This window comes from Eurosta solidaginis, chromosome 5 (genome assembly GCF_040869045.1).
Source record: "Eurosta solidaginis isolate ZX-2024a chromosome 5, ASM4086904v1, whole genome shotgun sequence".
NCBI classification, from domain to species: domain Eukaryota; kingdom Metazoa; phylum Arthropoda; class Insecta; order Diptera; family Tephritidae; genus Eurosta; species Eurosta solidaginis.
Genome location: NC_090323.1, coordinates 169,257,891 through 169,282,579, shown reverse-complemented (window position 1 = coordinate 169,282,579; position 24,689 = coordinate 169,257,891). Strand labels below are relative to the sequence as shown.

The 24,689-nt window shown below is 37.0% G+C and overlaps 1 protein-coding gene across 11 annotated transcripts in view; it reads left to right on the top strand.

Annotated features, from left to right (window-relative positions):
* The window catches only part of Abl (tyrosine-protein kinase Abl), a 307,213-nt gene that overhangs the window by 207,345 nt on the left and 75,179 nt on the right, over window positions 1-24,689 (top strand). The window contains exon 1 of one of the 11 annotated variants that reach the window (XM_067757027.1): window positions 12,558-12,608. The exons of the other annotated variants lie outside the window; for them this stretch is intronic. The gene's annotated coding sequence lies outside the window, so the exon portion shown is untranslated. Of the gene's footprint in view, window positions 1-12,557; window positions 12,609-24,689 lie in introns of those variants that run through there. 11 annotated transcript variants of the gene reach the window in all.

Here is a 24,689-nt window from a genome sequence, read left to right as displayed (position 1 = left end):
TATGAAGTTTGTTGATGAAAGTGTACAAGCTAATATCAAACACGTTTTCGAATAAATTCGAGAAAATTTTTTTGATTCTGAATTTTTTTGATTATCAATTTTAGTCTAATAAAGTACAAGCTATAGGTCTCAATATTCGAATATATTTTTGACAATGTTTTTTTTCAAGGTTGTTTTAGTTTTGTTGTATACAAAGTGTAAAAGCTCTTTTCTGTATGAAATATAATGTGAAACACCCTTCAGAAAAATTTGTCAAAAATCAAGCAAGTTTGGAGAGATATAACATGAAATTTGTTACGCAAAATTGATTCAACTACAAATTTGCATACTCGAAAAAAAAAAATTCAAAAAATTGTATATATGTATGTAAAAAGTGCGAAATTTTCGTAAAATATTTTCAGATTTTCGAATTTTCTCGAAAACCTATTTCAGATTGGTATGCAAACTGTTTCAGTTACAAAATTTATAAAAGTTTTGCATTCAAATATGAAAAACAAAAAAGAAGAACTTTATTGCCGAAAATTGATAATTGCTACTGCTATTTTTCTCTTCGCGTATGTAGCTATGCAACAAAAGCAAAATAATGAAAATAATAAATCCCATGAAAGTAGGAAGTCTTAAACTTTTACTTAGAAATTTGAGAGTGGTGCGTAGAGTTCACAAAAGTTTACGAACGCATATTTGAGCGCTACCAACAACAAAAAGCTGTACTGTGTTGCAAAGAAACTTGAAAGTTTTCATGTTTCATGTCAATAATAAGCTTCAAACGAACTTATGACTTTAAGATAGTATAGGTAGTATGACCCTTATTCTGTGAAAAGTTAGAAACTTAAGTAAGATCATATAGAAACAAAAATAAGTTTTCATAACTTTGGTTAAGAATTCATTAGCTTTCTTTTAGCTCACTAACGGTTAAAATACTAGCAATGCTATAATTAAGAAATTAAATAAAGCTATTTCGAAAATGCAAGTAATATTTACACCCCCGCTGAGCGGGTTGTGCGCTGGGCTTGGGACCCGCCACGTAAAACCATACTCCAATGAAATATAACAACAAGCCTCGGATAAATACACTCTCTATTGACGACGACCATGGCAAACGTTTGAAGGACAATGAATTGAGGGCATGCAACTGGAACGTCGGCTCCCTGAATGGGATTGGTGCAGATGCCCGGCTGGTTGATGTCCTCGTCAAAGCAAAATCTGACATCACCGCCATCCAAGAAATGCGTTGGACGAAGCAAGGAAGAAAGAAGATCAAAAATTGTGACATCTATTGGAGTGGCCATACGAATAAGCGCAGTTTCGGCGTCGGATTCGTGGTGGGAGAAAGACTTTGTCGCCAAGTGCTGGCGTTCACGCCTGTGGACGAGCGTCTCGCCGCTATCCGAATAAAAGCAAAAATTTTTAAATTTATCATTCATCTGCGCCCATGCGCCGACAGAGGAGAAAGACGATGAGGTGAAAGACACTTTATGAACAATTAGAACGCACATACGAGCGCTTCCCCAGTCATGATATAAAGGTCGTGCTTGGCGACTTTAACGCCAGGGTGGGCAATGAAGGTGTTTTTGGCCCTACAGTGGGAAAGTTCAGCCTACACAATGAAACTTCTCCTAACGGACTGAGGCTGATTGACTTTGCCGGTGCTCGAAACATGGTCATATCCAGCACGAGGTTCATGCATAAAAAGATACATCAAGCTACATGGCCTGATCGAAATACTCGCAATCAGATCGATCACGTTGTGATAGACGGACGGCATGCCTCCAGTGTTTTAGATGTGCGCACGATCCGAGGACCTAACATAGACTCGGACTATTATCTCGTTGCAGCCAAAATACGCACCCGCCTCAACGCGGCTAAAACCAAGGAACAAAAAACACAAGGAAAGCTAGACGTCGAAAAGCTTCAATCACAACAGGCTGCCAAGAAAAAAGCAGAAGCAGAAAGGCGTGAGTGGTAAGGCGCATGCAGCAGCTTCTTAGCCAAATATGGGCGGCCCGACGGTTGGAATCTAAGCGTTCTTTGCCCAGTCCACAAGAAGGGGGATACTGAAAAATGCACCAACTATCGTGGAATCAGCCTTCTTAATATCGCATATAAGGTCCTTTCAAGTGTATTGTGCGAAAGATTGAAGCCCACCGTGAACCGGCGCCAAATCTTGGAAAAAACCCGTGAAAAGAGAATCGACACACATCACCTCTTCGTCGACCTTACAGCCGCCTTCGACAGCACGAAAAGGAGCTGCCTATATGCCGCTATGTCTAAATTTGGTTTCCCCGCAAAACTTATACGGCTGTGCAAAATGACGTTGAGCAACACCATCAGCTCAGCCAGAATTGGGAAGGACCTCTCCGAGCCGTTTGAAACTAAACGAGGTTTCAGACAGGGTGACCCCCTATCGTGCGATTTCTTTAATTTGATGTTGGAGAAAATTATACTAGCTGCAGAACTTAACCGCACTGGAACAATATACTATAAAAGCGTGCAATTACTGGCATATCCTGATGACATTGATATCATCGGCCTAAACACCCGCGATTTTAGTTCTGCTTACTCCAAACTGGAAAAAGAAGCGGTAAAGATGGGTTTGATGGTGAATGCGGACAAAACGAAGTACCTGCTGTCATCCAGCAAAGAGTCAGCGCATACGCGCCTTGGCAACCACGATACTGTTGGCAGCCATAATTTCGAAATAGTAAAAGACTTCGTTTATTTCATCATCAATCAATCTTGCCAATAAATGCTACTTTGGACTAGGTAGGCAATTGAAAAGTAAAGTCCTCTCTCGGCGAACGAAAATCATACTCTACAAGTCACTTATCGTACCCGTCCTGCTATATGGAGCAGAAGCAGCAGTTGAAGCGGCTTTGGGAGAGTTCGAGAGAAAAGTTCTTCGAAAGATTTATGAACCTCTCGTTGGCGATGGCGAGTACCGAAGGAGATTTAATGATGAGCTGTACGAGCTATACGCAGACATCAGCATAGTCCAGCGAATTAAAACGCAGCGGCTGCGCTGGCTAGGCCATGTTATGCGAATGAAAGATGATGCTCCGGCCAAGAAGGGGTTTCTATCGGAACCCGCCTATGGAAGCAGAGGTAGAGGGCGGCCCCCACTCCGTTGGAAGGACCAGGTGGAAAACGATTTAAACTCCCTTGGTGTGACCAATTGGCGCCGGTTGGCGGAGCGAAGGAGCGACTGGCGCGCCTTGTTGGACGGCCATAACCGTTTAGACGGTTAAGCGCCAATTAAGTAAGTAAGTAAGTATTTCGAAAATCGTTAGGTGATGAAATGCGTGAATTATTTTAATTTTACTTTGTTACGTTTATTCTTACGATACTAACTATATAAGTTAACATCAGGCTGTGACGAAACTCATTATCGTTGAACTCTCACTGAAGTGTAGTTGCAAATCCATGTTCCTAAAGTGCGCATATAATTGCTAGGTTGGGTGGCAGCTGTCAAGTTAAGAAACAGCTCACTTGGACAATTTTTCGTTGTGGTACAACATTCTCTAACCGTGAAACTGGATTCCAGTTATTTAGCGTGCCTCATGGACTGACATTGGATAGTGCCCTGTTGTTGTTGTTGTTGTTGTAGCAGTGCTTCGCCCCACCTAATAGGTGCGACCGATCACAATTTGCCATCAATATCCCCTAACGGGAGTCAAAGGAAACTTGCTGTTTCAACAGGAGTGGACCATAATGGAAGGGGTGTTAGAGGCGTTGGTTCCACATTGCAATTAAAGAGATGGTTTGTGTCATTTGGGACAGGGGCATACATTTTGTATGTCGTGGTTCATTCTGGATAGGTAAGAGTTTAGCCTGTTACAGTATCCAGAACACGAAGTTGAGCTAGAGTGACTCGCATTTCCCTGGGGAGTATGCGTTCCTCTTCCGCAAGTTTTGGGTACTGTTCTTTGAGTACTGGATTCACCGGGCAATTGCTGACATAAAGGTCCGACGCCTGTTTGAGGAGTTCACTGAGGACCTGCTTGTGTTTTTTGCTTCATACGGCTGAGTTCCCAGGTGCCGTATTTCCTCATAGTGTTTACGGAGATGAGTCCTTAAGCCCCTAGGCGGTGTTGGCTCATCAATCAGATGTCTGTTGGGTGCCCAGGTTTCTAGGTATTCAATAGTGCCCTGTTAACACTTCATGGATAAATGAGCTTTTGTAAACCATAGATCAGCTCGTCAGATACCAGTTATATCACTATGCCCTGGCACCCAGATAATTTATATCAATCCCTCAAAGCCTCAACCTAATGGGAGCAGAGCTTAGAGCTTTGATAGGCGCCTGAGTATCTCAGTAGATATTAAATTTGCAGTTACAGCGGCGGTTAGCATCCCATCTAGCGCAACTTTTATACGGCGAACTTCGGAAGACACTGCATTGCGGCAGCTTTATTTCTGGGTGACACCGAGCTCATGGAAAAATACTTCACCCCTAACCCTTCCGTCCAGCCTGGATCATACGAAAACAGGTTCAACAGACTGCAGTCCCATATTAATTCCTCACTCAATTCATGTCTTGGGTGAATATTTCCTGTAAGGGATGAAGTCGAGCAGTTTGCTGGAATGCCCTTAATTTACAAGCTTCAGTATCGCTTTTAAGTCCAGTGCAGGTGCTGTACGAAGGGCCACCCTTTTCCCAACTATGGCCAATCGTTGCACTGCGTCCAACATTTTGACCGTGGAAGAAGCGTCTAGTTCTTTCCACCAAACCTGAATGCCAAGAAAATCGGCTTCACCAGCATATCGTATAGCCAATGTACCACACGAACCAACCAAATCCTTCCTAGCACTGTTATCCAAATTAAGTTTTCATGACAGCTTGCAGTCAAGAATAATCGCAAGTCAGCGCCAGCGGTAACTCCCCCAAATTAAAAGAGGTCTACATTTAGGAATATTGTACCTCCGAGTAATCAAAACGAGATCAGTTTTGCTAGGGTTGATAGCTGATTCCCATGATTTGACAACCAGGTAACCCTGTAAAATTTCTGGGGGACACCGGACTGTAAAATGCCTCTCCGTGTATTTAGAAATGTTCCCGTGACAAGAATTGCTCACGGTTCTGAAGCAAGTGGTTTATTGCGACAACCTAAAGCAGTGAAGAAAGAACACAATCCTGTGGCGTGCCCCTCATCACCCTTCTCTAAGCCATCGCTGACGAGGAACAAAAAGTTATTCCAAAAGCTGTATTAAGAACGACATGAAAGTATAACCTTCTCCGGAGACCTTCTCCGGGTCAAACTTGACCTGTTTTATCAAAAAAATGACTTTTTTTTAAGTTTGCGGTTGTTATTTTTGATTATTCATGCCCTTTGATTTTGGGCTTCGTATATACATACATATGTGTACGACTTTTCTGTATTGAATTTGTCCTGAGATATGGCGTTTTTGAAACAAAGTCTGAGATAGGCGTTATTCTGAAATAAGTCATTATTCAATGAAATTCTGTTTAAAATCGCAATAGCTTTGAAATGCCGAATCGGATTAAGAAAATATGTGAAATAGTAGCTACGACTACTCATTACATCCATAATGAATTGTCAGTTTTACGAATAGTTCGACAGATTCTATCGTTTGAGTGAAATTTGTTTTTGAAACGGCAGCAGTCGATATGCAAGTTGAGATAAGTTAGAATTTTATAGGCACTTCGTTACCTTCTTGAAGTATTAAGTTTGTTTAGTAAACAGACTGAAGTTAAGTTCATAACGTAAACTTTTAACTTATGAATATTTACTCAATAAAAATTCAGTTCAAGATGTTTATAATCATACAAGTATAAATCTTTCTAATTTATTTCAAAAATGTAAAAAAAAACTCATTCATACAACAGCCGATAGCACACGTAAGTCGATCGTGTGGTCTTGCTAAAAATGTTTGCTATTTTTTTTTTTGCCAGATTGCCTCATTATTTTGAAATCGTCTTTAAATCTGTGCACTGAAAGAAAAAAGCTGGTAAAATCAACCGAATTATGGTACGGGTCAGTTCAACCGATATTTCTGTCAACATGAATCCATCGCAAATAGCTGTGAAATCAACTTCGCACTATAGCGCACGATTTCTCGCGAGCCTCGCCTTCTCGCGAGATTCTCAAATTTCGAATTACTCGTAAGGCTCGTAAGGCTCGCGAGCTTCTCGCCATTCAATTTAATCGATTCATTGGCTGTTTTATATAGAGCTTACGATTTCTTCTGGAGCACAAGGGAAAATTTCCACAAAACCGCAAGTAAAAAACCCCGAAATGTATAGAATATTGCCAATGCGGCGACTGAATTGAAAGTCGAGAAGCTCGCGAGCATTACTAGTATTTCGAGATTCGAGAATCTCGTGAGAAGCCGTGTTCTCGATGTCTCGTTAAAAAAATAAAATATTGTGAATAAAATTATATGTATAACTAGCAGACCCGGCAGACGTTGTTCTGCCCTACATTTGGTCTATCTGCATACATTTTGTATTCACTCCTCCCTCCGTATTTTTCGCTTCATCTATCTCCATCTTCGTCTCATTCTATCTCTTTCTCAGTCTGCTTCTCCTTCTCTCTTTTCTCTTCTCTCAAGTTTATCTCATTCTTCTTCATATCTTATTGCCAGTCCCAGAGTGTTATGTATTTTGTTCCAGTCCCACTCTGTGTCTCAGTCTCAGTCACAGTCCTAGTCCTAATCTCAGTCCCAGTCCGTCTCTGGTTTACTTCCCGGAAAAAAGCATCGTAAATACTAATATAGGCAAATTTATATACCAAAATTTCAGGAAAATCGAATAGGACGTATGTAAAAAGGTATGTGGGTATTACTAACTCATATCTTTCATCATATCATTACTTTAAAACTCTCAGCAACAGCTTTCATTTGATATCCATAATACACACACATTCTAGGGGTATCCGGGTCCATTTTTTGGCCTATATCTCGAGAACCTAGTCACCCAGCGGTGTAAAACTTACTCTGTACTAAAGCACACATCAACAGCTTAAACTTGATACCCATAATGTAAAAACACATTCTAGGTGTATCCGGGTCCACGTTTAGGCCGATATCTCCAGACCCTAGTCACCCAGCGGCATAAAACTTTCTCTGTACTAAAGCATACAGCCACAGCTTCAATTTGATATCCATAATGTAAAAACACATCCTAGTGTTACCCTGATCCACGTTTTGGCCTATATCTCGAGACCCTAGACACCAATAGGTATGAAAACTAACCTGTACTAAAGCACTCATCAACAGCTTCAATTTGATACCCATAATGTAAAAACACTATCTAGGCGTTCACGGGCCCATGTCTTGGCCTATATCTCGAGACTCTAGTCACCCAGGGGTATGAAAATTACCCTCAACTAAAGCACTCATCAACAGCTTTCATTTGTTATCCATATTCTATAAACACATTCATGGAGTACCCAGGTCCACGTTTTGGCCTATATCTTGAGACCCTAGTCACCCAGGGGTATGAAAATTACCCTTTACTAAAGCATTCATCAACAGCTTTCATTTGATATCCATATTCTATAAACACATTCAAGGAGTACCCAGGTCCACGTTTTGGCCTATATCTCGGGACCCTCTGCGTCGATCCTGAATTGTCTATGCTATAAACCTCACGGAGCCCGAAACCTTTCCAACGAATGCAAAACCGTGGAAATCGATTTGTGAGTTCTCGAGTTATAGCGTCAGGACCACTTATTTTTATATTATAGATAAGTGGGGTATGTGTGCTTTTCCGTATTTAATCTGGTTTTATGGCAGTACACAATAGATCACATAATTAGTTTGCGGACAAATATAACTTAATAAGTGGGTATGTGTGCTTTTCCGTATTTAATCTGGTTTTATGGCAATATACAATAGATCACATAATTAGTTTGGGAACAAATATAACTTAATAAGTGGGGTATGTGTGCTTTTCCGTATTTAATCTGATTGTATGGCAGTATACAATATATCACATAATTAGTTTGCGGACAAATATAACTTAATAAGTGGGGTATGTGTGCTTTTCCGTATTTAATCTGATTGTATGGCAGTATACAATAGATCACATAATTAGTTTGCGAACAAATATAACTTAATAAGTGGGGTATGTGTGCTTTTCCGTATTTAATCTGGTTTTATGTCAGTACACAATAGATCACATAATTAGTTTGCGGACAAATATAACTTAATAAGTGGAATATGTGTGCTTTTCCGTATTTAATCTGGTTTTATGGCAATATACAATAGATCACATAATTAGTTTGGGAACAAATATAACTTAATAAGTGGGGTTTGTGTGCTTTTCCGTATTTAGTCTGATTGTATGGCAGTATACAATAGATCACATAATTAGTTTGCGGACAAATATAACTTAATAAGTGGAATATGTGTGCTTTTCCGTATTTAATCTGGTTTTATGGCAGTACACAATAGATCACACAATTAGTTTGCGGACAGATATAACTTAATAAGTGGAATATGTGTGCTTTTCCGTATTTAATCTGGTTTTATAGCAGTACACAATAGATCACATAATTAATTTGCGGACAAATATAACTTAATAAGTGGGTATGTGTGCTTTTCCGTATTTAATCTGGTTTTATGGCAATATACAATAGATCACATAATTAGTTTGGGAACAAATATAACTTAATAAGTGGGGTTTGTGTGCTTTTCCGTATTTAGTCTGATTGTATGGCAGTATACAATAGATCACATAATTAGTTTGCGGACAAATATAACTTAATAAGTGGAATATGTGTGCTTTTCCGTATTTAATCTGGTTTTATGGCAGTACACAATAGATCACACAATTAGTTTGCGGACAGATATAACTTAATAAGTGGAATATGTGTGCTTTTCCGTATTTAATCTGGTTTTATGGCAGTACACAATAGATCACATAATTAGTTTGCGAACAAATATAACTTAATAAGTGGAATATGTGTGCTTTTCCGTATTTAATCTGGTTTTTTGGCAGTCCACAATAGATCACATAATTAGTTTGCGGACAAATATAACTTAATAAGTGGAATATGTGTGCTTTTCCGTATTTAATCTGGTTTTATGGCAACATACAATAGATCACATAATTAGTTTGCGAACAAATGTAACTTAACTATCAGACCCAGCAGACATTGTTCTGCTCTAAATTTGGTCTATCTGCATACATTTTAATAAGCTTTTTCCGTCTAACTCTGCCCTCGCCCCTCTACACTTTTTCCTAATCTTTGTATTCACTCCTCCCTCCGCATTTTTCGCTTCATCTACCTCCATCTTCGTCTCATTCTATCTCTTTCTCAGTCTACTTCTCTCTTTTCTCTTCTCTCTTTTCTCTTCTCTCAAGTTTTTCTCATTCTTCTTCATATCTTATTGCCAGTCCCAGAGGGTGGTATGTATTTTGTTCAAGTCCCATTCCGTGTCTCAGTCCCAGTCCCACTCTGAGTCTCAGTCTCAGTCCTAGTCGTAGTCCTAATCCCAGTCCCAGTCCGTCTCTGGTCTACTTCCCGGAAAAAAGCATCGTAAATACTAATATAGGCAAATTTATAAACCAAATCTCAAGCAAATGGAATAGGACGTGTGGGTATTATTAATTCATGTCTTTATTTCGGCTTCGGATGCATATTTATCAGTTTTGCCAGGTCGATGCGACTAAATCGAATATCACAATGAAAATTACTTTAAAGCTCTCAGAAACATTCATTTGATATCCATAATACACACACATTCTAGGGGTATCCGGGCCCATGTTTTGGCCTATATCTCGAGACCCTAGTCACCCAGCGGTGTAAAACTTACTCTGTACTAAAGCACACATCAACAGCTTCAATTTGATACCCATAATGTAAAAACACATTCTAGGTGTATCTGGGTCCATGTTTTGGCCTATATCTCGAGACCCTAGTCACCCAGGGGTATGGAAATTACCTTCTACTAAAGTACTCATCAACAGCTTTCATTTGATATCCATATTCTATAAACACATTCTAGGGGTACCCGGGTCCCGGTTTGGGCTATATCTCGAGACCCTAGTCACCCAAGGGTATGGAAATCACCTTCTACTAAAGCACTCATCAACAGCTTTCATTTGATATCCATATTCTATAAACACATTCCAGGGGTACTCGGGTCCACGTTTTGGCCTATATCTCGAGACCCTAGTCACCCAGGGGTATGGAAATTACCTTCTACTAAAGCACTCATCAACAGCTTTCATTTCATATCCATATTTTATAAACACATTCTATGGGTACCCGGTTCCACGTTTTGGTCTATATCTCGAGACCCTGTGCGTCGATCCTGAATTTTCTTTGCTATAAACCTCACGGAGCCCGAGACCTTTCCGACGAATGCAAAACTGTGGAAATCGGTTCGTCGGTTATAGAGTTATAGCGTCAGGAAGGAAAACCCGACTTATTTTTATATTATAGATAAATATGTTTTGAGTTAAATGTTATTGAAAAGCAATATAATAAAAAAAATTCACAAGTAAAAAATAGCCAAGTGTATAAATACTGTCCATACAGCAATACCGTTTATGTCGAGAAGCTCGCGAGATTTACGAGTACTTCGAAACACGAGAATCTCGCGAGAAGTCGAGTTCTCGATTTCTCGGGCCGCGAAAATCTCGCTTGTGTTCGAGAAGAAATCGTAAGCTTTCGCACAAATTGTTGATTGTGAATTGAATGTTCCAGCAGTCAAATCAACAAAAAAAAGTTTGTCGGATGTAAGGAACAGCTCTGTCAAAAAAAATTAAAAAATTAATTCTGAATTTTTTTAAACCCAGCATTTTTGGTGTGGTAGGCCTAACTCTGCTCTGTTAACTAACAATTATAAATGGGCGCTTTCAGAACCACAAATTTTTTTGATACGTTGCAAACATGTTTTCGTCAATTAAGTGATAGAAATTTTGTTTTATGAACGTCGAGTTGAGCAACCAGTCAAATGAAAAACCTATCCTTACATTCTAAGGAAAAGGGCTTCTTAAATAATTTTCACACTTCACTATTTATAGGCAACACTTTAAAACGTCAAAGAGCTGCCAGACAGACAAATAAACACGTTGAGCAAATGTAGCGAAAAATATTTCAGCTCAGTAATTTGACGTAAAATTCCAACCGTTTAGGGTTGAGTGGATCGTAACTACTTAACGGTGCCTTCACTCAACGTTTGCTCAACATTTGTGTTTCCTGAAAGCGCCCAATGTCACCCTAAGAAAACCAATGAAAATTGTTAAAATAACAGATTTTTCTCAACATAGGAATAACAGTGGCCGTTGGGTAAGCCTCTCTTTTAGCTGATGCATTTGCATAATATGGTAACGTTGTTCGCTGTTGAAATAACCAATGAAACCAGTTCTTTTAACATAAAAATCAGTTAGATTGGAAGGAAATCTGTAATTTTTACACGATATTGTTAACTTGAGACCAAAAGTTTTTCTTCTGTTGAAATAACTAAACAAATTTGCTTTCTTGACAAAACAAAAAAAACCGTTGAATTAACCATAATGCGATCAATTTTACTCAATGTCGTTTTGTTGTGTTGACTTTCCGACAGGGTGGATTGATGTATATTGGAACGACTTCGTTCTGAACGAAAGTCGACATTGATAGTAGCGCAACGCCGAAACCGGTTTGTCTCCAAACCAAATTTTACAAGGAATGACGGAAAATCGTTCCAATATACATAATTTACTGAATGTCTTGTAAATTCAAGAGCAACAAATTTGATTTTTTGTTTTTTTTTTCAACTCAAATTCTTCCGGTGTGCTTACTTGAGCATTCCTTTAATTACCAATCTATAGTCTGTTTGCCAGTATCCAATGTTCAGCGTACTTTCAATCCACTTGGCTTCTGATGCGGCAATGAATTGGTCTTGAAGCAAGTCAAACCAGAAAATTTTCTTATTTTTGTTTATGACAAATGTTTATTTACTTAGCATTGAATTTTATTTGATTTTGGCTATGTTTTGATTATTAAGTATAGTCAATTATTCAGTTGAGCTGCGAAAGGTAAAATAATCAATTGAGAAAATTGAACAGGAAAATATTTTTCACGATTTTATTATTATTTTCCTACTTTGCTGTTTATGTTATTTTATTTTGTTTGTTTTTGAATTTGTTTTAAATTTCCTTTGAAAATAAGAAAAAATCATTGAACTTTAAATTTGTTCTTTTTCTTTCAAAGACTTTCTCCTTTGTTAAGGTGATTTGTTAGCGTGTGAGTTTCTAATGGTCTTTTTTAAAATTGACTTATTAAATTAATTCATTGTAATTTGATTAATTACTTGACTGCGATACTGGTATTTGGGAAGTCTATGAAAGATTAATGTAGCAAATATTAATTGATGTGATAATTATAAATTATAAAAAATAATAGATGATATTAATAATAAAATATATAATTATAAAAAAATAAAATTTTCATCATCTTGCTCATCTCTTTTTCTTATTCTATTATCTAATTTTTTGTACAATTATATATTCATTAAGCAAACTATTGAGTCTAACTCTTATACTAAATAATTCCTTTCACTTCTTTTCATTGCAGGTAAATACATATGCGAAATTCTATTTTAAGATATTTTACGGTATTTAACTCTCACTTGGTTTTGTCCTTCATAAACTTGTAAGTATCATAAGCTTTCACGGGCATATCTACAGCAGCGCACACGAAAATAGCAGTGGCAATTTTTCATAAAATTTCGCCACTTTAATTCTCCATTTTTTTATTTTCGATAATTTAAGAGACAAATTCTATGAATTTTGTAAATAAAACTGTTAAAATACAACTCTGCTAACAGCAAACGTAAAACCCTACATACGCTACGATATTTGAGGGAGGTAGTAAGTTGTCGACTCGCGCTCGTGTAACACGCTTCGTAACTCTGTTCAAACTCTAAAATGTGTTTATAATTATGTATAAATACTGTAAAACTCCATTCAAATACTATAATTGAAACTCGTGCCTACAACGTAATAATTAATTAAAGCTATCTTGCGTAATAAATTTATTGGAATAGACATATTTAAAAATACGGGCGATCGTGTCCACACTTGTCACAAACGTGTATAGCCGTGGAATGAAATGCAATGACAAAAACGTGTTCGAAAAAATTCGAACAAATTTTACAAAATTTTCCAAATTTTATTAACGATTTTTTAACTTTTTCCGAGTATGCAGTTTATAGCTCAATTAATTTTTGTCCATCATAATTCAAGTTAAAAGTCTCTCGAAAATTGAATTGCTTTTTGTCAATTTTCCTTCTGAAGCGTGTTTCAGATATGCGCCCTTTGTATGAGACAAAATCTGAAACACCCTTCGGAAAAAGATTATAAAAAATCACAGCAAAGTTCAAGAGACCTATAACTTGTACTTTGTTAGACCAAAATTGATTGCGCTACGAAACTGCATACTAAGAAAAATCAGGAAAATAAAAAGTTCACAATTTTCGTGAAATTTCTTCGAATTTTTTTTCGAAAACGGGGTTCAGTTTGGTTTGCATAGTTACTACATTCATGGAAGTTTTCTTTTTAAATTGTCGAAAAAAAAAACAAAAATTAATTTTCGAAATTGGATACAAATTTATACTGCTATTTTTGTGTTCGCTGCTCCATATACAAATAATTATTTAGTTTATTAGTTTCATATTTTGTTTGAAAAATGTTAATAACAATTTTTTATATAATTTCTGTATAATGAATTAAATATTAAGCTTTTGCAATTAGTCATTAATATATATATATATATATATTTTTTATACCCAGCTGTACTTGTACACAGGGTATTATAACTTTGATTGGATAACGGTTGGTTTTACACGTATAAAGGTATCGAAATAAGATATAGACTTCCATATATCAGAATCATCAGTATCAAAAAAAAAATTGATTAAGGAATATCCGTCCGTCCGTCAACACGATAACTTGAGCAAATATTGAGATATCTTCACCAAATTTGGTATAAGGACTTATCTGAACCCAGAATCAATTGGTATTGAAAATGAGCCAAATAGGGCTATAACCACGCCCACGGTTAAGGGGAAAAGTAAGAATCTATAAAAATGGCACTAACAAAATTGCCTAGTTTCATTTATGATTTACTGAGTTTTCCACATACATAGTTCGCCAACACCAGAACGCAACTTTTGAACCGTTTCTTACTAAAACCTAACTGCACTATACATTTTATTTCATTGCAATCAACAACATAATGCTAGAACCAAGAGGTTTTTGGCCAAAACTAGGTTCACAACGTTTGGTTATTGAAAGACATAGACTTATCCTATGTCAAAATATAGTACCATTTTTGGTTGAATGCACATATATTTGTTTGTTCAGCCTGAATTAAAGGAAAGTCTTCACTCTGTTTAGTCAAATTTTATATGGAAACATCATAAAATTTTGTATTTTTTACTAATAAAATAAAACAAAAATGTGGTCCTTTTTTCGATGAATTTTGGTCCCAAATGGAAACATGGTGTGGCAAACGTGTTCGCTTTATCAAAAATGTCTCACTTGTAGATACAAGGTTAACGAATAAACGCGACGATGTATATATGCATATTATGCATAATAAGTTTTTTCTAAATAGGTATATTGTAATTTATTCTGTGAAAGTACATAATGTAAACAAATATGTATAGCAAGAGGCAACACTTTTTTACTATTATCTTATTTGCGCTTAAAATTCTTTATTTTTCAGTTTTTCCTTTTTTTAACAGCTGTTGTGTAGTTATTTCGATGTAACCACCTACTTTTGTGGGTAAAAAATTATCTGACTACTTTCGCGGGTAGAATACCAAATGGGTGTAAAAGTTGCCACATGATTTCGTTATTGTGGTGAATAATGTTGCTACCACACTAGAATCGGGGCGTTAGTGAATGATTTGTGATCAGAACTTTTGAACTAATTTCAAAATGTGTTAATTAGAATAACCGGAAAAAGTTAAAAAAAATCGTTTCCGAAATAATATTATTCTTGATTAATACCGAAAGCTTTACAAGACTCTCATATGTACATATGTATATGCAACCATGTACTTGAATAAAATTATTTCATAGTGATTTTTTTAGAACGGAGATAAATGGGGGTTCCTAAGCAAAGAAAAAAAGTCTTCTCAGTTTCTGCTTAGTTTCCGTCACCTTATTCCTATATCTATTAATCGCACCTCGCCTTGAAGTTGGACTAGAAGGTAGGTTCTCGACGTTAATCCGCAAATACCTGAAGTATTCCTCGCTACAAGAATTGAATCTCATATCTTCTTAAAATGTATGGCGAAAGCCCAGGTTTTAGCGACAAATTCAAAGATGTGGGAATAAGTCTATGTATATATGAAACTATTATGGAGGTAATATTTCAGGACGTTTAAAAAAGTAACAACCACGATGTCACGTGAGGTTTTCTGGATCTATACTGTCATTGTTCGTCCGATTTTGCCGTATCGCATACTGATGCGATTGGTGGCCTAACCTTACAAAGTAGACGAAGCTGGAGTTGTACACACTGCGAACGGAGACGTCTTCCTTACTCAAAGAGGAATCGTAAAAATCGGTTAATAATAACGCTCACTTTTATAAATAAATAGAAAGTAGTGGTGGTTAGCAATCAATTTTTATAGACGAATATGAACTAATAATAACTCTACCGAAAGTCTCAAACATTTCTGGTAAATGCTAAAACAACGCGACATCATGACTCACAAGGCGACAGCCGTTTCTATCATACCTTGTAAATCTCTTCAAAGCCTTTTTCCGATTCGAACCTGCACTGCTGCTATGAACAATCTGCTTACAAACAGACTCGACCGTAACCACGTCATGTTGTACCGAAAGTCGTTGAAAAACTCTTTTAAAATGTTTATGCGGATTGAGTTAAATCTAGATAGACAGCTCCATTGTGTACTGAAATATTGTTTATGGAAATTTTTTGTTCAGTGATCCTGAAAATCATCCAGTAAAAGTACTGATATGATCCCGAAAACTATTCCGAAAGTGCCCTGAAAAGGTTCTGAAGTGATTGCGAAACAGTTACGAAATATCCGGCAATAGTTCTGATATGATCCCAAAAATTATCCTCCAATTATTCTGAAATGGCTGGAAAGTAACGCTAAGTGATCTCAAAATGATCCCGGAAATAATCCTAAACTGCTCCATCCGCACCCGAACTAAAACTTAAAATTGCCAAATTGCAGCTTACGTAAACCCATTACAATGTTTACTTAGTCACCAGGCTTTGTTGATGTGGTAGATCTGATATGTATGTATTTGTGTTTCTAGGCTCAAAGTCGCATACTTACCGCTCATAATGATTGTTGGCCTTAATGCTGTAAAGGCCAAGGACAACGGCAAACAAAAAGCCATGCAATTTCGACTCTAGACAGAAACGCTAAAAGCAAAACAACACTCCTCACTGTCGCTTTTATTTTCCTTCACTGACTGCATCAGCCATGAATGACCGAATGAATGGTTGAATGAATGAATGAACATTTTACAAATAATAGCGGTAATACATTTCATGTACATACATTTTTGCAATGGTTTCAGCTTTTTTTTTTGCTTGTTCAATTTTCGAAAAAAAAAGAAAATCGTTTCCGCACTGGTTGTCATTGCTGTCTGGCCGAGTGCTCGTTATTTTGCGATATTCGGCATTTTTTTGTTTTTTTTTTTGCATCTATGTTGGTTTGTTATTCATGTATTATGCATATTAATTCCTCCAAGTGCTAGGTATTGTCAATGTTTGTGCAACCTTAAACAGGAATTTGTTCAAAGTCTCGATTTCGTTTGCGCTGCATTAAGAATGACGGCTATGGCTGATAGTGGAGATGTCATAATTTTACACATGGATATTAGAAACACTCATTGTTGAATTGAGTTTTATTGGTTTCAGTAAATAAATAAAGTAAACATACACCTGTGACTACAAAAGTAGCAGCACAAACGATTAGCGAAATTTGTTAATTTCATTTAGAATGAAAAAATCGAGATTACTTAAAAAAAATCCTAAAATTGTTAATTGTTTTTTTTAATTTAGGAAATATTTTAAATAATTAATTTTTCCACGCTGTGTATGGGAAAATCTAAACATACTTGAGAAAAAAATTTTAAAAAATCAATGCGAATTTCGCAATTGAAGTCTTCGGTGTGTTAGGCGAAGCACGCTATCACCGCACCACAGCGGTCCCCACGGCAGTTTCCTAAAGTTGAAAATTGAGGATTTTCGTGAATTTCGAATTTTTTCGAAATTGGTTTAAAATAGTTTTCGCTATAAAATTCGTTGAATTTTTTTCAATTACACGACGAAAACTTGCAAACCAATATCTTAAACTATTTCGAAAATTCGACAATATTTTAAAATTTTTTCTGAAACGGACCAAGTTTTTATTTTGATACAAATTTCACGGTGTAGGAAGAAAATTTTCAACATCCTTAGGAAGTAAAACCTGCCAAAATCAATGCGAATTTTTAAATTGAGGTCTTTTTTAAACGGTTTTATTTAGCTTGAGTTGACAGGCCGCATGGCAGCATGCACGGCTGCACGGCCGTTGTGAACGAATCTTGTAATTGAAATTTAAGTAACTTCCCGATAAGCTACAAGCATGAAACTTGGAATATAGTTCAGAACCCGATGACAATGCAATAATAAGAAAGAATCGCCGCTAGGTGGCGCATGGATCGAGATATTCACAAAAATCGTATTTGTGGCCCGATTTGGCTCATATTTGGAACACATAATACATACAAGAATAGAAATCGACCTGTGAAAAAAAATCGCCGCTAGGTGGCGCATGGATCGATATATTCACAAAAATCGTATTTGTGGCCCGATTTGGCTCATATTTGGAACACATAATACATACAAGAATAGAAAGCGACCTATGAAAAAAATCGCCGCTAGGTGGCGCATGGATCGAGATATTCACAAAAATCGTATTTGTGGCCCAATTTGGCTCATATTTGGAACACATAATACATACAAGAATACAAAGCGACCTATGAAAAAATCGCCGCTAGGTGGCGCATGGATCGAGATATTCACAAAAATCGTATTTGTGGACCGATTTGGCTCATATTTGGAACACATAATACATAGATACATGAATAGAAAGCGACCTATGATGCCCGATTTGGCTCATATTTGGAACAAATATTGCATACAGTCCGGTAGGAGTGACATCAAAATATTTTGGAGTTGGAGGAGGGACAAGCAATCGTGGCGCAGAGTCGAGTAAAGTCTTTGGAAGGATTATGTATTGAGGACTTAGGTTGTAACAAATTGTCAGGAAAGAGTCCTTGTAATAATGAGTCACTATATGACTAAATAGAATGAGAAATAATAGGGAATTAAATAAAGACTAAAAACTTGAAAATAAAATAATTAAAAAAAATTTTTAAGTTAAACGGTTTTATTGAAAACAATACTTACATGAAATAATAATAATACGAAAAGCTAGAAAATAATTAGGTAGGTCCTAGGTACTAGTCATCACACTCCTTATCAATCTAGGGCGTTGATCAGACAATTAAATAAAAGCGTTGGACGCGTGAAATTTCTAAAAATGTGAGGCGTAGCATAACCTGATTAAGGTTCAGTTGGTTTTACTTATGACTATCAATAGAAATATGACGCGTCCAACTCTTTTATTTAATTGTCTGATCAACGCCCTAGATTGATAAGGAGTGTGATGACTAGTACCTAGGACCTACCTAATTATTTTCTAGCTTTTCGTATTATTATTATTTCATGTAAGTATTGTTTTCAATAAAACCGTTTAACTTAAACATTTTTTTTAAATTATTTTATGTACTCTTTCAGATTAGAATGAATTATACAAAAAAGTTTTTACTCCTAAACTGAAGTACTAAATAAAACATTTGGAAACATGTGAATTTCGAATTTTTTGGAAAATACTTTCGGAATCGATTTACCTAGTTTTTGTAATAAAATTCATTAAGTTTTTTTCAATTCAAACAAAAGCTATGCGAATCAATATTTTAAAATTTTTATGAAAATTTCCACATTTTTTAGAATTTCAGGAAAGTTAAGCACCACTCAAAATGTTTAAAAATCATTGCGATATTTAGCAGACTTCAAACTTGTACTTTGTCAGATTTAAATGAAGTGGACAAACTTAAAAACATTTGCAACTCTAAATAGAAATTTGAAAGTTTTCATAAATTTCGAATTTTTTCGAACATGTTTTCGAAGTTGGTTTACATAGTACTCGGCCGTGAGCTTGATGTCTGCTGGAAGTTAAGGCTGTCCGTTCACTTAGCTGAGGTCGCCGGTAGTATGTATGCAATAGACAGATACAAAGTATCGCCGCACAAAATGTTAGGGAGTTTAATATCCTATTTAGTCCGATATTCAGGGGACTATCAAAGCCCTAACCTATGTTGGTGTGGAGTAGATTGCTTGACCACCTCACTCGCAGTGGCGTCTATATACTCTTTTATAAAGATTATGGACAAGTGGGCCTCGAGTCAGCGAACCAAATGCTAGGCCAACATTACCTATATGTGAGGTTTTTCTAACCAGTTGCTGACTATTAAGTGCTCGGCGGAGCTATAACGGTGTAGTAAATTTCATCTATCAATAGCAATTGGGGTCTTAGTTAATAGGGCACTGCCCAATGGGTGTCATGTACTGCAACTTAATATCATGGACAGTGCTATCTCTGTTAGCTGTATTAAGAAGGTGGAATCCCCCAGGTCAGCTGTTAAGTCTTTGATAGAACGCGTCGTAAATATATTAGTAGTGACGAATGTGACTCTGCGGAAGAAATATCCAAGATCGATGTCTAAATATTTGACTGCCAGTATCGCCGCTAGGGGGTCTGGTAGCACAATTGTCAAAGTTAGATTTTCTTTAACTGCGAAGCTGCCATCTAACGAATATCTCTAACTGATTAGATTTTTAATCATTTTGAGAACTACTTCTGCGAACGGAAGTGTGTTATATACCCAGTCTTCAGATCAGTGGCACGAAGGAGGCACTAAACCAAGATTATATTGCCCCTCATATCATATCCTTCTGTCTTGAATGCAGTGCCAAATATAACTTTGGTAGTATTTAACATGTGCAAGGGGGATCTGGCAAACCACATCAACTTCACCCACTATATTAGTGCTGTGTGTGTCTCTGGTAGCCTCTTAGGAATTGGGCAGTGGCCTCAGTTCTATAGTTTACAAAATTTTGAATATAAACGTTGTTTATTAATATGAGGTGCGTGTGGGTTTGGAAAGGCCAGATTGAAATAGGAATGTACCTTCTTACATCTTCACCATATGCCTCTATATACGTACGTAACCTCAGTCGACGTCAGGGGCAGGAGTATTTACTAACTTTACTTTTGTCAGCGAAAACTCTGCTTCCGTCTAAGAAGAGAGGCCTTTGTTATGAAGAAAATTGTCTTAACAATCTGCTCTAAATTATATCTTGGCTTTACTCGGATCGCGTAAACTGCTCTGCGCTTGAGTATCTGAATATGACTACCTTCTTGTACTTTCTTTTGTCAAAGCCCTTCGGATTTATCATCTTCTTTTTACTCTATGAATATAAAATTCATTGCTTTATAATAATACTCGAATTACACAAATCGATTTTTATGCTCTTACTCGTTACTCATTTTCTGAGCGTTTCGTTTTTTTTTTGTCACAAACATTTTTTTTACCTATGTACATATGTGTGGAGAAAATACTTTTGCTATTTCAGCACAAATTTGTGTACTCGCATACATACATATGTGCATAAGTGTATTAACATTATTACGCTGGGGGATTACGCTATCGCCATTGTTTTACCCGCCCTTGCAACCTATGTGCATATGTTTCGTAGTCCATTAGACTCGTTCTGAATTTGTATACAGCACTAGCAGACCCGGCAGACGTTGTTCTGCCCTAAATTTGGTCTATCTGCATACATTTTAATAAGCTTTTTCCGTCTAACTCTGTCCTCCCCCCTCTTCACTTTTTCCTAATCCTTTTATTCACGTCTCCCTACGTCTTTTTCGCTTCATATATCTCCATCTTCGTCTCATTCTATCTCTTTCTCAGTCTCCTTCTCTCTTTTCTCTTCTCTCAAGTTCTTCTCATTCTTTTTCATCCCTTATTGCCGGTCCCAAAGGGTGGTATGTATTTTGTTCCGGTCGCATTCCGAGTGTCAGTCCCAGTCCCACTCCGAGTCTCAGTCCCAGCCTAGTCCTAATCACAGTCCCAGTGCTTCTCTGGTCTACTTCCCAGAAAAAAGGATCGCAAATACTAATATAGGCAAAGTTATCGAATGGGACGTATATAAATAGGTATGTGGGTATTATTAATTCATGTCTTTATTTCGGCTTCGCATGCATATTTAGCAGTTTTGCCAGGTTGATGCGACTAAATCGAATATCACAATGAAAATTACTTTAAAGCTCTCAACAGCTTTCATTTGTTATCCATATTCTATAAACACATTCTAGGGGTATCAGGGTCCACTTTTTGGCCTATATCTCGAGACCCTGTGCGTCGATCCAAACCAAACCTATGTGAAAGTTTGAAGAAAATCGACCGACGCATCTCTTCAAACTCCGGAGACCAACTAACATACATTTTAGCCTTTCTTTTTATATACATATATAGATATGAAAGTTTGAAGGAAAACTCCATAAAATGAATAGTGAAAGAGATAGGAAGAAAAATGGGGATATGGATAGGGATAGCGATATGTTTGGGAATAGGGTTAGAGATAGTGAGGGTGAAGGTGAAGGTGAGAGTGAGGATAAATATGACAGCGAGTGAGCGCCTTTCCGGTGGAACATGAGTATGAAGGATGTTGGATGATTACCCTATAAAAGTCCCACGTCCGTGAAAATTTGCTCCTCTCATAGAGGGTACCAATAGATTATTTGCCGTGAATTAGGCATTTGATCACATCGAGTTAAGCCAATAGAGCAACATCGTTCCTGTTCTTAAGAAAAAAAATTTAAGACGCGATAACCTCCAAAGAGATTTTAGGCCGAGCTTCTTTTCCAATTTGCGTCGTGCTCCTTTTTAATTTTCCCTACAAATTGGCGGGACGGGACCTACTTGTTTTAATGGGACTCCGAACGGCATCTGCAAAGCAGACGAGTTTTCACTGAGGGCTTTTCATGGCAGAAATATACTCGGAGTGTTTGCCAAACACTGCCGAGGGGCGACTCCGTTCAGAAAAATTTTCTTCTAAATGAAAAAACATGTTTCTAAAATTTTTGAAGTTTCTTTTCCCGGGACGTGAACCTATTGTCTTCGATGTGGTAGGCGGAGCACGCTACCATCACACCACGGCGGCCGCCATTCGTAATTAATGCGAATAGTCTCTTCTTCAGATCGATTAATTCATTTCATTTGCAGCTGCAGGGAGGAGAAGGACATAGCAAGTATTTCACACGTTATACACGAGCACATATAGCATTTCTGAACGAGCACTCAACCGACTGTGTATCTGAGCTTGGTTCTAGCGTAATCAAAAGCTTTGTGCTGTATTACATGGAAAAAGTGGGTAAACTTATTACACATTTAGCGGCGATACCACTGTTTTTTGTGCTGCTTGAAAAAATCTCGTTCTCTAGCCGCAAAAGTGCTTCTTTTTATGATATCTTAGCTCTGAGCGCTTCTGTATAATTCAAATGTCGTCATCATCATCATTATCCTTAACTGGCGCTTAATCGCCTAAGCGATTTTGACCGTTTCGTACAGGTCACGTCAGCTATCACTGGTTCGCGCACCAAGGGAGGTCAAGTCTACCGACACATTTATCTCCCAACTCGGTGGATGTCTTCCTCTGCTTCCAAGCTGCGATGTCGACTGAAATACTTCTTTGGCAAGAGTTATTATCCGTTTGATATTAAAATGTCGTACCCTAGTATAATTCGCTTTTTATACATATATGTAGGTAAAGGTTAGGTATGCGTAGGAAGCGCCAAGTAATTGCTGCTGTTGCACTTAAGTGAAGCCTTTTAAAAGTGAATATTAAGCTGGTGCTTGCCACCAGAAACAAATGAATGGGGTGACTTATCGCTCTATTCCTTCAATTTACTCCTTTTTTGTTTTACTTTAGCTCCCTCTTTGATAACATTGCTTTCATTCCTTTTAATTTCCATTCGTCGTTTTGTGTTATGTATTTATTATGCTACATATGCTACCCACTTTTTCTGCAATAATTCTTTGTTCGCTTTTGTTTTATGTTGTCTACGGTTCAAGTAAAATTCTTTAACTTAAGAAGTTCGTGCAACACTTTTGAATTGTTGCTTGCAACGTTTTTAGTGGCGAAAAATTCCCATTAAAGCGACTGCGCTGACCGGCTGCCTAAGGCGGCTTAAAAGCGAAGTCTTTTTTTGCACTCTATTTGATTGGGACATCGTCATCCTTTATGCTACTCTGTTGTTGGGTATCCTTTAATAGCTTTTCCCTTCTTTGTTTATTTTTCACTACTTGTACGTTTTCATTGATATGGTATGGTCATTTATTGGATTTTTTGCTCCCTTTTGGTTTGCCTTTGATCGTTGATTCGATTTCTTCGCCAATATTTGCTTTACCGTTTTAATGAATTTGACACACTCGTCGTGCATGTGTCCTTATTTAGAAGGGATATTTTTACATTTTTTGTTTGTTTGATAAATGTATTTATGTAAGTACGTACATATGTATGAGTCAAGAAATATGTATTGTTTTAGAAAGTTTGCTCCCTTAATAAATTTTGCCAAATTTTTTGATAAGATTCTTAATACAAAAGTCGTATTTAATAAAGACAGGCTTTATTGTTTACGAAGCTATATTATTTTGTGACGAATACTAGCAACACTAAGGGGTGCTATCATCTGTAAGCCGATACTAAGCAGTCACTCGTATACACATCAACAAATCAATCATTATGTCTACCCATATGTCCATGCGAGCAGCGGAGAAGAGACGCACAAACACATGCATATATCTTATCTGAGATGCTCCCAAAAGCAGGCAATTATCTGTAGAAGTGTCACTCACATATCGCGCGCATATGAGAAGCTATACACGTGCATCTGTAGTTATAATTTTATAGCAGAAATAAGTAAATTCTGGAAGCGACTAGAAGTATGCGAACGAGAAATCACAGAGTATAAAAGGCAGCAACAGTAGAGGCACGACAATCAGTTTGATTTAAGCAAGCTATCAGTTGCGAAGTGTAAGTGTTATTGTGAAGTACTTTAATAAAGGCCATTTTGCATTATTGAATAGTGGAGTTATTAATTCAACAGTTTAGTGATTCGAACGTTAGTAGAAGGTTGCAAATAAGAGGAAATGCACTAAATCGTTACAATATGTACGTTAAAGGCTGGGGGGATGACTTTTGATTGTATGTATGTATTAGTAAATATGAAACATTTAGAAAATATTTTTTAGCTGCTGATTCAGTAAGTAGAATTATAACAAGAAATAGCAAAAAATTAAAATTTTTGAAAATGAGCATGGCACCGCCTCTTTTATGAATAAACAATTTTCTATGTTTCGGGAGCCATAACTCGAAGAAAAATTACCGGATCGTAATAAGATTGGGTACACATATTTTCCTTATGGCAAACAAAATTTCTTTTTTTTTTTTTATCGCACCTATCGTAGGGGTGCGAGTTCGACTCCCACTCCCGGGAGAAAAGGCTTTGAAGAGATTTACAAGGTATAATAGAAACAGCTGTCGCCTTGTCCGTCCTGATGTCAC